The sequence below is a fragment of the Nelusetta ayraudi genome, unplaced genomic scaffold (genome assembly GCF_046127955.1).
Source record: "Nelusetta ayraudi isolate G7.1 ecotype Tasmania unplaced genomic scaffold, CSIRO-AGI_Nayr_v1 ptg000048l, whole genome shotgun sequence".
Taxonomy (NCBI): Eukaryota; Metazoa; Chordata; class Actinopteri; order Tetraodontiformes; family Monacanthidae; genus Nelusetta; species Nelusetta ayraudi.
This window is the reverse complement of record NW_027466098.1, coordinates 5,964,635-5,976,970: the sequence shown is the minus strand read 5'-3', so window position 1 is coordinate 5,976,970 and position 12,336 is coordinate 5,964,635. Positions and strand designations below refer to the sequence as shown.

Here is a 12,336-nt window from a genome sequence, read left to right as displayed (position 1 = left end):
GGTGTGAAGCGGTTGGAAGGCCCTCGAATGCACCGGCGCTTTCCTTTAGCTCCGAAAAGGCCAGGAAAAGATCTGTGATGATGGGAAGGTTTTAATTTGGCATTTTGGCATCTCACTAGCTATAGTTTGAAAATTTAAATAGATGAATCTAAGGGACAAAGCAGTCTGAGTAAGAAACTAAATACAATGAAGGAACTTGCCATTTCTGTGTGGACACTGGGTTGCCCATCTCTCCCTCTTTCCTGCCTCCTTCCCTGTCTGCAAGAATGGCGCACTGTTACAGTATGCATCACATTAATTTCAGCTGATTTAAAATGAACAAGCAAATGATTTAATTGTTATGCATGTTGATCTGGGTGTGTGTTATTTGTTGTGAAACCAGACAACACCTTTGAGTCTCTGGGGCAGTTTGCTGTTGGGAACTGGGCCTAACAGGGGCAGGGGAAGGTGTTGCATTTATCAGCAAATTTAGGAGGTGTCTTGCTGAATTTACGACTTCACTGTTGTGTCCCTGTTAAATATAGAAATGGAGCAGTAGGTTAGAAAAGCCATACAATGTATCAACTTAATACCTCTTATAATCGCCAATGTGTAAACTGCGAACCATACATAACTTAGATATTAACAAAAAAAATTACAAAGTGAAATGTTTTCCATATTACAAATAGAACATATTGCACAAGGTTATTAAAGTAAATGGCAAGCTATATCAACATAAACAAAATACTAATACAAAAGGCCCTCATATTTTCCTTACAAACATTAGAGAAATGCATAGGCTACGTTGGTTTGGTGCTTACTTATGTCCCAAACATGGGATAATATATAGTTTGGAGGTTGTTATGGAGAAATAAACCCAGACAGGATGGTTTCATACATCCAGTCTGGGTTTGTTTTTTTTTCCACCATTAACAACCGACCAACAATACATTATTCCACGTTTACGGATTACTCAAATAATTAATTTGAAGCATAATGTTGCCGTAGTTGTCCCAGGCGCCTCCATGGTCAAGCCGGTCCATCAACTTAAGTGTACAAAAGTAAGTGCCGATTGGCCGAAGAGGAGTCCTGTGTATCTGAGCTCGATTGCTCTTCCCCTTCATCCTCCAAGCACCCGGATGTCTGTCACAGTAAACTGAAACTGAATTTTGAGAACTGAACTTGAATTGTGAGAACTGAATGTGAAGATGTCTAGACAGTTGGATTTTCAGTGACAATCAATTTTTTATTGAATTTCAATTTCAAATTTTACTATTCAAATACAGTTTTTGAATGCAATGACTCAAATGTAACAATACAATTTCAAATTATGTGATTCAAATTCAAAATTTTAATTCAATTATTCACATTTAGCTATTCAAATTCAAATCTAAATGATTCAAATTCAGTTTCTGCTATTCAAATTCAAATCTAAATGATTCAAATTCAGTTTCTGGTGGCACATATTTCAGCCCTAAAAAGGTGAAAGGATGAACTGTTAATCAGCACTTTATGTCTTAACTAGAGAAAACACATGGGCTTATGTGTCAGGTTCCGAATCATTTGTGCAAACACAAGCCTGATTTAAATAGATAAATTCAAGATAAGTTTAGACAAATGATTCTAATTAAACAAAACCAACATTTATGATGGAGCCATATTGTGAAGAAATAAAGAGTGACAGACAAACAAGAAAGTGACTTTTTATTTTTTTATTTTTTTATTATGGCAACATGCATCATTCACTGATTCATTATTCTCTCAAGTCAGTTTTTCAACAAATCAAAAACTGCTTTTAATTAACCAGGTACGTGTTGACAACGATTATGGGGAGGGGATCCTGGCAGCAGGGAGTTTGTTGAGGACGCCGGCGGAGAGGCATTGTCATGCTGCTTTTCAGAAGAAACCGATCCTCAGGTACACATTGTCATTGGGACAAATAATGTATTCAAGGGCTGAGAAAAAGAAGGAAAAATAAAATCATACATACAGTAAGTGGTGCAAGCAATGAACATCTCATCACCCAAAATTTGAAAGATAGCTAATTTAAAGGGCACCTATGATGCTTTTCCACTTTTCTGAGCTTTAAAAACTGTTACAATGTTGAACCCTATTGTGCAACGATCGAAAATCGTCAAATAATGAGGTTCATGCGTTTGGACGTGAGCCCAGCAAATTGTTGGGCATGGTTCTAAATGCTCTGTTCACGGAGATTTTTTCAACACTGGGAACGCAATGACGTAATTGTGTTCCGGAGCTCCTTTCATGGCCAAACTCTCGGACTGGTTCCGCCCTCCCCCGCTCTGCCCCGGAAGTGATTCCGCAATGCGCTGCTCCAAGAAAATGTTTTTTTCAGTGTCAGGGAAATTAAAAAATATAAAATAAAAATACCAAACGACTACCGAAGCACCAAGGACCACAACCGCCGAAGTGAAACGAAATGAGAAGATGTTGGCGGTTTGTTCAGCCTAATGCGGATGCACTGGGTCCGTACGAAGCTGGATTAGCCGCTAAACAGCTGCTAAAGGGTGAAGCCTTCACGACGGTAAGTGTTTAAATTGTGCCTGTTTCGTAAAGTTTGCCATTTACTCTTCACTCCTAACTGAGGAAGTGAGGCTCAGCAGCAACAAAGAGTGTGACCAATCACAGCAGAGTGGACCGGGGTGGAGTGAAGTGAAACAGAGCGTTTTCGCGGGATGCAGTAAATACGAGGAAACGAGCCGCGAGATACGCAAATCGAAAAAGCTTTCAGCGCGGAAATCGTGTGTTGCTGCTCTGGAGGGGCCAGACATCAAATACAAAAGCCCGAAAATGAGTATAATAGGTGACCTTTAAACAAACAAAAACTTTATGCCTTTGAAGGCCTCATTAAAAAGAACAGAAAGACATTTGTGTTTTAACTTGATTTGACTATTTATATTCACAGAAAGAGCATAATTGTTTATTTCTGCAACTTCCAAATTCTGCTATTTGTTTCAACAGAATTCACTAGAAAATTGATTCCTCGACAGAAGAAAAACATATAAATGACTATATTGGTTATAATTTTGGGCAATGTGACCATCTCTCCAGTCTTATACTCACGGATTGGGATGACATCCTTGGTTTGTTCATCGAAGAGAAACGCATCCCAGAATGTATTCGGGCCTTTTGAGACGTTATTCACTTCCACCAAGTAAGGGGCAATGCGTGCCGTTTGTGCGGTTTTAAAGCTGCATATACAACACAGAGTCACAAAGCTGCAAAAGTGTTGCATCAGACTCTCCAAGGTACATGTAGGTAATATGTAGTGTAAATGATTTACCATAAGGTTTTCAATCACAAAGATATAAGCACATATCAAAGGTGTTGTAACACTTTGGAAATCTTCACTTTCACTATCATTACCATAGCACAACAAATTGCACAATCCAATTCCATACCTAAAACCAGTACAGCCTTTTTCCAAACGCTGCAGTGCCTGGAGAAGGCTTCCACCATTTTCCACTTGAGCACTGTATGACTTCGTTCCTGGCTCGTTTGCAGCGTTTTTCACGGTCAGCTTAAATTGAATGAGTGTGCACAAAACTTTGGAAAAAGAGAAATTATTAAAACAAATACAGAGTTTCTGACCACAGACCTAATAAAGAAGAACTAAATAATCATTCAGAAAATATCAGTCTCACCTTCAGCCATTGTTGCACCACAGGTATCAATCGTTGGACCTCTCCACGACACTGCCACCAAGCAGCTTTTATAAGAGCGCATTACCTCTCCCACACCATTACCATGAGGAAGCACATGTAGAAAAATAGAAAGGAAGGTGTTTTCCCTGCTATTGAGGCAATAGCGGGGAAAGTCTCTATGGTTTGAATTTTCCTGTTGAGCAGGTTTTCTTTGAAATGTATGAAACTAAGACGCTTTCATCAACTGGTAAGCAAAATGTTCTGAGTTTACTGCTCTTCTACAGGAGGGAAAAGGCCTTTGCAACTTGATTATTTATATGGCTAATTTAGTCATAGTGGTTTGCACTTTCACCTCAAAACCAGAAGGTTACGGGTTTGATACCGAGGACGGGGCCTTTCTATGAGGAGTTTGCATGTTCTCCTTGTATCTCTATGGGTTATCTCCAAGTACTCATTTCCCACAAGGTCAACCGGCAACTCTAAGTTTTCCATAGGTGTGAATCTGAATGTGCATGGTTCTTTCCGTCTTAAACTGACAACTTGTCCAGGGTGTAACCCCACCTTTGCAACAAAACCAGCGGGCTTAGTCTCCAGCACCTCCACAGTCCTGGATATGAGGTAACACTATGTCTACTGTAGAGTCAAAGGCCAAGGAGTTCTTGAGGTCCAGCCCTCTACCACCAAGTATTTTATTTCAGTACATATTAGTAAGCATATTGTGCACCTTCCCAATCCATTTAAGTTTGTCTTCCTGCTTCTGTTAGTCTTTTGTGTCCAGGACCTGAAGCCTTCAGAAGAGTTTTTCCTGACAAATTATATTAGCAGTCAATAGTAATTACGACTATATTGTTTTTATTACACACACACACACACACACACACACACACACACACACACACACTTTTATTTATTTATTTATTTTTTACAAAAGTAAAATGATGTATCTGAGCACACTTAGTTTGAGCATCCAAACAACAAACAATGCACATAATTTCCATCGTACTTTAGTGGTTTAATTGAATGTAGTCTCTCCATGCATGCAAGAGCTTCAGAATACTAGCAACGCAAGTGCAGCTAATAAATGTGAACAGCGCAAAAGCATTGCAAAAACACTTAGATGATTGGCACTTGCATTCCATTGTCAAGCAGGAAATGTTCAGGTAAAATGAATGCGAGTTTCCTTGTTGCTCTGCAGTATTGCTGTAGAAATCCAGCAAATACAACTCTTGGATTATCCAAATGTGAGACAGCCAACTGAATTTCAAAGAATTTAATGCCCCCACTGCTGTATATACTGTAAAATGCACAGTGGTGTGTCACTGGCTAATGAAAACTGCTTAACCTGATTCTTCCAAATTTAAGATATATATATATATAATTACAATTTTACAAAAGTAAAAGGATGTCTCTGAGCATACTTACTTTAAGCGTCCAAACAGTGTGTTCAGACAATGCACATAATTTCCATCTCACTTTAGTAGTTTAATTGAACACAGTCTCCATGCATGGGGCTCCATGCAAGAGTTTTAGAATACTGGTAACGCAAGTGCAGCTAATAAATGTGAACAGCGCGAAAGCATTGAAAAAACATTTGGATGATTGGCACTTGCATTCCATTGCCAAGCAGGAAATGTTCTGGTAAAGTGAATGCAGTGGAATTTTTTGCTCTGCAGGTCTCTAGTTCCTCTGTAGAATTGCTTTAGAAATCCATCAAATGCAACACCTGGATTTTGGTTTTAAGTGGACATGTAAAGCAGAGAGTCATCAGATTGCAGCATGGTGAATTTTCCAATGAGCAGGTTTCTGTTTGCAGTTGCGACACTGATATCACACTCACAAGTTGAGGCTTCCAGGCAAGAAACAAAAACAGATTGAACAAAAATCTATTTATTTTATACACAGACCAACAAATATGCATATGTGTCATTCATTAATTATTTAATTATTTCTCAAAATGTGGTGTATTTTAACAAAAGACCTCCCTTTATGACGTTCTTGATAAATGTCTAATGTGTCCTTAGCATAACGTTGTACATTTTTCCATAGAGTGTGAGTCTACAAGTACTGAGGTCATGTGTTGTTGTTGGTTTTTTTTTTGCTTTGTTTTGTTTTATTTGGATCTTACATGAAGTCTCCATTAATGGACATGAGTCTGTGTAGTGCAGCCAACAGGATCCCTCTGTACCCCATGCCAGTGCTGAAAACCATCGGGGGATCGTTGAGAAAGCTCTTCCTCACCACGACATCAATAGGGACTGAGATGGAATCAGATCTGTGCACTGTGAAGGAAAAAAAACTAAAATGACTGAACAGAAAAAACAATGTAACTCTGAAGCGCAACATCGCCTACTTCTATTCAGAGTCAGACGGAGCAGCAGCAGCGCTGCAGAAAGCAGAGCTGGCATTGACTCCATGACTGTTGGACAGAAGACTGTGCTTCCTGCAGCATGTAATCACCGTTTTATTTCAGCCGTCAGTGATCACACGGCTGGTCGCACAGTTGAGATTATATTGGTGTGTGGAAACGCTGATAATGTTATCCATGAAGTCTTCAGTGTCACGGTGACATTCAATGACGGCTGTTATAATAATTAATTTCCTTTCTACATGAGGGTTCAATTCAAATATTCACCAATAAATGTAATCTGCCATGTACTTGCGCCACACTTCTTAAAACTATGTTTTGTTTTGTTTTGTTTTGTTTTTTAAAAAAAAGGAAAAGTCAAATCGTAGAAATTTGTCACATCACATCTTGGTGTTTGTTTCGTTCAGATGGGATAGTTGTTCACTGCCCACGATACTTGACTTGTTAACTATGCTGTTTTGAAATTTTAACCTAAGATTTAACACTGTAGACCAAGAGGAAGAGGGCACATCACCCGGCTGAACGATGGGGTTAAAAAAAATAAATAAATAAATCTGAAAAAGGAAACAAAGCTGAAACAAGCTTACAGACCTTGAGACAATTGAAACAGGCAACCAAGACAAAACAGTCAAGACAACGGAGGAACAACAACCATGACGAAATAACGACCAAACAGAGACAAGTGGAGACAAGAACTATTTATAAAAGATGGCAGATGAACACAGGTGAGAACAAACAAGGGCAGAACTGACAACAAGGGTTGAAAAAATCACGAGACAACAAGAAAGGCGGGGAAACAGAAACAGGAAGTAAAGTAAAGAAAATACAAGGAGAGACGAGACAGGAAACTCTAAAACAAACTGTGACAATAAAGCAGCAAGAGGTATCCGCAAGTGTGAATCTGCATACAAAAACAAATTACCGTACATCTGAAACATCCATAACTCCCACCAAAAATGCATTTCCTTACACTGCATATGTAGCAGCAAACATATCATAAAAACTGTTCCCTATACTGTTGAGTCATTTTATTTTATTACATATATCTTTATTCTTATTCTATTTCATTTCATTGTGAATAAACTGCAGTACTTGAGACTTTCTAGTAATATTGTAAAATTAAATAATAAAAATTAAACTTTAAGTGTGTGAGAGCATATTTCTGACTAGTTTTAGCATAAGTGGCATTGCTAAAGTTTAAGGACTACTTGACATGTCTTATCCATTAAGAAATAAACTGCGAGACAATTTGACGACAAATAATCAATATTTTTTTTTCTTTTTTAGAAAAAACACTGCATGGAAAGAAGACTGTTCAGCAAACAGCGACATCTGCCGACTGTGGAAGAAGTCTAATTAATCATAAGCCTGTGTATGAAAATGATGCCGATTTTTCACCTACAGTTTTTTTTTTGAAGAGGCTGTTGTCTGTTGTGTGTGCTGTCTGTAGCACTTTCCTCAAGGAAACTGCAGCCATTTATGTGTGTTGAAAAAGAGGGAGAAGAAGAGAAAGGCGTCAACTGCAGCTCCTGACTAGCAGGAGCAGAGGCTCTGATTTTGCAACCTCGGAAACAAACGCTTCTAACTCGGCCATTTTTTGTATCTACATAAAAGATATTGGGATCATCTTTTACCTAAGAGCTTCATGAATCTAACGGTGTAACGTTTACTGGGGTGTGAATAACGCTGTAGGCGTGGTCAGTGAAAAAACGCTATGGGCTATGGGCGCTATGGGCATTTTTAATTTTCTGGCGGGTCTTCGCCTTGTGATGACCTGCTCTGCTTCAGAGCTGGTCTATTACCAGGGCTCAGTCCCGAATAAGAAACGGAAGAAAAACAATTGAGTCTTTGCCCTGCGAAGACCTGCTCTGTTCAGAGCTGGTCTATCGACGGGGCTCAGTCCCAAATTAACAATCCCATACAGACTTTATTGGTCCATTCGCCCCAAAAACTTAAATACGCTGTCAGGCGGCCTGGATTGTCCATCCCCAGTTTCCTTAGAAATATTGTTGTGCAAGTCAACACCAGAACAGATGAGGTAACGAGGTGATGGGTCACCCATTATATGTTGTCGAAAGTTGAAAAATTAACCTCAACCCAATTTGATAAGCAGTTACTGATGCTATTTCTGTTCAAGAAAAAAGATCAATCTTGTAATACTTAAAACTGCTTGGCTGGTCCAAAAAGAAAAACTGCAAAAATCACAATCTCGGGCCTGAGGATTAGCCAGTTGAGATTGGGCAAACATGAAAATGAAAAATAATGGTCACTGGACGAGGCTGACTTGTTTCTGCTACTGTCTTAAATTGGCCTTTTGCCAGAAATTAGGAAAAAATTAAGTTGACAAAAAAATAGAATAAAGAAAAATGACGAAGACAAAAACACTAGACAAGACGACACTAAGAAAGACTAGACAACCCTCAGAAAAACTAAAACACTAACTTTGAAACAAAAGAACTGAATTCACTGGTATAAACTTGGAGAAGAGGGTGGTCTTTTGAACTCCAAGAACCAATAAAAAGGCTGTTCCAACACTAAAACTGATGGGTCGTCTTACGCTATATGCATATGATGAATATGTATGTGGTGTCGGGTTCGTTGCTGAGAAAGAAATGAAACAACAACCAAAAATGAAATAGAAGAACAACATGGAGAAATAAAATTAGTGTGATCCTTCGTATGGTGGATACCTCACGAAAGTTAGGTAACAGTTGAGGAAGATACAGCGTTCAAAGAACATTAAACCTTGCAACATATATTTATCTCTAAATACCTATCAACCTATCTAAGCATGCGAACAGAAGTAGGAGGACGTTTGTTTATATTTAAAAGATAATTGAAAGATTTTATAGATTAAACATTCAAGCACTTAAATGGGCACGTATACAAATATATTTATATATATGAGTAGATATATGTATCTGTTGTCAATATTTAAAAGGTGTATGTATGGATTGAGGTAACAGTCACCCAAGTGTAATGTGGAAAACTGGTGATTGTAATGATAGGGATTATGGCAAAGCATGCAACATTGATATGAGGAAAACCGACGTGCAAAGTTTATTCAACTTTTAATCGATCACTTAGGAATCACTTTCGTAACCCCCCCTTAGGGGACACTCTTGCTCCACGTGAAGCTTGAAAGCCTCCAGGCTTCCATTAGGAGGAAATCCTAAATCGGTTCATTTTGAGGTTAGAAGAGTGATTCAAAGTCCATTAATACTTTACTTTTGATGGTGGCCACAGATACGTGACTTCCAGATGTCTCTGTAAAAGGGAAAATATAGTTTTTAACATTGTTTGATATTGAGATGTTCAGGGACATCTGTGTTGAGCATGGCCCTTGGAATGTTCTAAAGAGAGATTACGGTCGTAAAACTAGCGCTGGCCGCCAGTGGTACCAGTCCCTGCTTGGAACCAGGTCGTCCGAGAATGTTTTGAAGTTGACTCCCAACTACGATTTGTGGGTGGAAGTGTTCTTCCTAGAGCGGGTATTTTACGGTCTCAAGATCTCAAGTGAGATCTGGTCACCGAAAGAGTAGCATCACAGCCAATCAGGTACCACCTTTAGTTCCTCCAAACTTGGTTCACCGGAAGGCCGTGCTGCAATAAATTCCAATTGTCCTGGTGAACAACATTAGGTCCAGATGTGGCACTACACACCCAAGATGGAGGAAATCCGTAGAGCCACACAGAACAATGCTGCAATGCAAAAAGTGATCACGTTCATCAGAAAAGGGTGGCCGCAGAGTTCTCACCCCTGTGAGGACTTTACACAGTCAGAGCTCACCTTTCTGAATCAGACGGCCTTATACTTTATCATGACCGCATTGTCATCCCCACAGTACTCAGGTCCAACGTCCTAAAACAGCTGCACGAAGGTCACCAGGGCCTCACCGAGTGTTGTTAGCGAGCCCGGTTAACAGTCTGGTGGCCCAGCATCGGGGCCCACATCACCAGGGAAGTGAATTCATGTGATTTCTGCGCAGAGCACAAACCCACACAGAGACGAGAACCACTGGTAGTGACACCGCTGCCTAGTGGCAAAGGATCGCAGCTGACCTGAGCAAACTACCTTATCGTAGTGGACTATTTTTCACGAGACATCAAAATTGCTCCTCTCAGAACTACGACAAGCAGAGAGGTAATTGGCAAACTCAAACATATGTTTGTGAGATGGGGAGCTAGTTAGTGACAATCCCTCTCAGTTCACATAAGCGGAGTTCCAGGAGTTCGAACAGAGCTACGGCTTCACCCACATAACCTCCAGTCCCCATTACCCACAAGGCAACTGGGCAGCTGAGAGAGCCGTCCAAACAGCTAAAAACATTCTCAAACAGCCAGATCCCTGTCTATCTTTAATGAGTTATCGCTCTACACCCATTGCTGCGACCGGAGCAAGTCCCGCTCAGTTAATGACAGGACGACAAATTCGCACTACCGTCCCAGTACTGGAGAAATCATTAAGGCCAAAGCCAGCCAACTGGGACCTCGTCTACCAGAAAGACGGCACTGCCAAGGAAGCCTAAAGGTTCTTTTACAACCGAAGACATTCAGTTTGTCCTCTCCCTGAGCTGCACCCGGGTCAAAATGTCCAAGTGAAGCTCGACGGAGAAAAAGAGTGGAAGACACCTGCTATTTTTTGAAAAAGACCTTTGCTTTGAAGTTCCGTAAAATGAAAACCAAAGGCTCCATTACAAACTTTTTGATGATTGTAGGTCATGAAGGTCTGGTCTACATCATACTCCGATTGTCCAAGTCTGTCGCACCTATGGTTCCTGATCCTTGTGTTTTGAGATTTTTTGTCAGGGGTCATAGGTCAGAATGTTGGAAATTAGGTATGAATTCAAGGAACACATGGGTCATGGTCCCATGATTCTATATCCTTCCTAGAGGGCGCTATGGCCATTTTTGTGTTTTGGTCTATGTAGGGGGCGCTATTGAACATAATGATGCAGTTCTTTAATAGATTCCTTTGTACCCAATTTCTGACCTGAGTGCAAAATTTGGTGACTTTTCACGCATGTTCAGGGGGTCAAATTTAGTCACAAAAATACAGAACTATAATAATAATAGTCTTTGCCATGCGATGACCTGCTCTGCTTCAGAGCTGGTCTATCGCCGGGGCTCAGTCCCGAAAAATACATTAGCAGGAATTAATGGAATATGGCAAACATTTTCTATTGTTAACACATTCGATAGATTTTCTCATTCGACTTGCTGCACTGTTTCTTTTCTAGACCAATTTGAATTGGACCTATAACTGCATTTTAAAACAAAAATAACTTTGGAAACTAAAAGCAAAAATCCATCAACTGTTCAGATTAAAGGTGCATTCTACACGTTTTTACTCATTTATAAAAATCAAAAAGCTGGTTGTTATCCAAGAAGAATTTGCCAGGGAAATACAAAGCCTGAAATGATCTGACAGTGATGGTGAGCTTACGTTGGTATTTGTATGTTCTTATTCCATTGTAATACTGTACCTTCTCACATTTCTTGATAGGCAGTTTATTCAAACTGAAGGTGGATTATTACATCCTGGATATAAACAGGCCTGAAGCTCTTCGTCCGTCATGGGATTGTTCGGGACAGTCGGGACAGACACATTGAATACAAACAATTTATTTACACTTCCTGTTAAACGTCCCCGCCCCTCCTCCCTCAAGGACCAGAAAAGTGAAGAATGGAGAGGAACAAATAGATGTTTATCTGCGCTGTATGTTTCTGTGTAGGTCGTCGTGTGCAAACATGTCAGGTTTCACGTCTAGCCAGCAATCAGTCTCACAGATATGTGGCTCTCGATGTCAAGTTGTGGCTTGTTGCCATATTTGTCACATCCCAAAGACTCCCAGGAATTCCAGTGTGTCAGACTTCGCAGGATGTGAGCGCACGTAGAAAGATTGAACCTCACCTCAGGCAAAGAGGTCTATTCCCAATTTCATTGACATGTCACAGATTCCACACAATGTGTTGTCCTGGTTTTAAGGCAGTCATGCAAGGACTCTTACTTGACTTAGTACCAGTAACTAAAACATTGATTGGATTGGCTGCTTGAGTCTTTTTCTGACAAAATCTTCCACATTTATTTATCTCTAAACTTGACTTGCATAACTGAGGTTTTGTTCATGCAGTGTTTTAGGATCAGGAAATAACAATCAAGTCTTTTCTTATGGACAATTTGTAAGCTCTTATAAGCTCTTACACAACGCCTATATACATTTTACAGACACGTGACACTTGAATTGTTTAAAGAATTGAGATATCTGTGGGAAAAATCCATTCTGGATTATTAGCTTTGTAGAAATGTCAGTTACATAATCATAA

General features: G+C 39.8%; 1 long non-coding RNA gene across 1 annotated transcript; it reads right to left on the bottom strand.

Annotated features, from left to right (window-relative positions):
- Nucleotides 1-1,676: 1,676 nt before the first annotated feature.
- LOC142894990 (uncharacterized) lies at nucleotides 1,677-3,784 on the bottom strand. Its single transcript, XR_012928150.1, has 4 exons — nucleotides 3,645-3,784; nucleotides 3,402-3,546; nucleotides 3,064-3,191; nucleotides 1,677-1,934 (listed from the first exon to the last, which is right to left on the bottom strand). It is a non-coding gene; the product is annotated as an uncharacterized LOC142894990 (long non-coding RNA).
- Nucleotides 3,785-12,336: the final 8,552 nt, after the last annotated feature.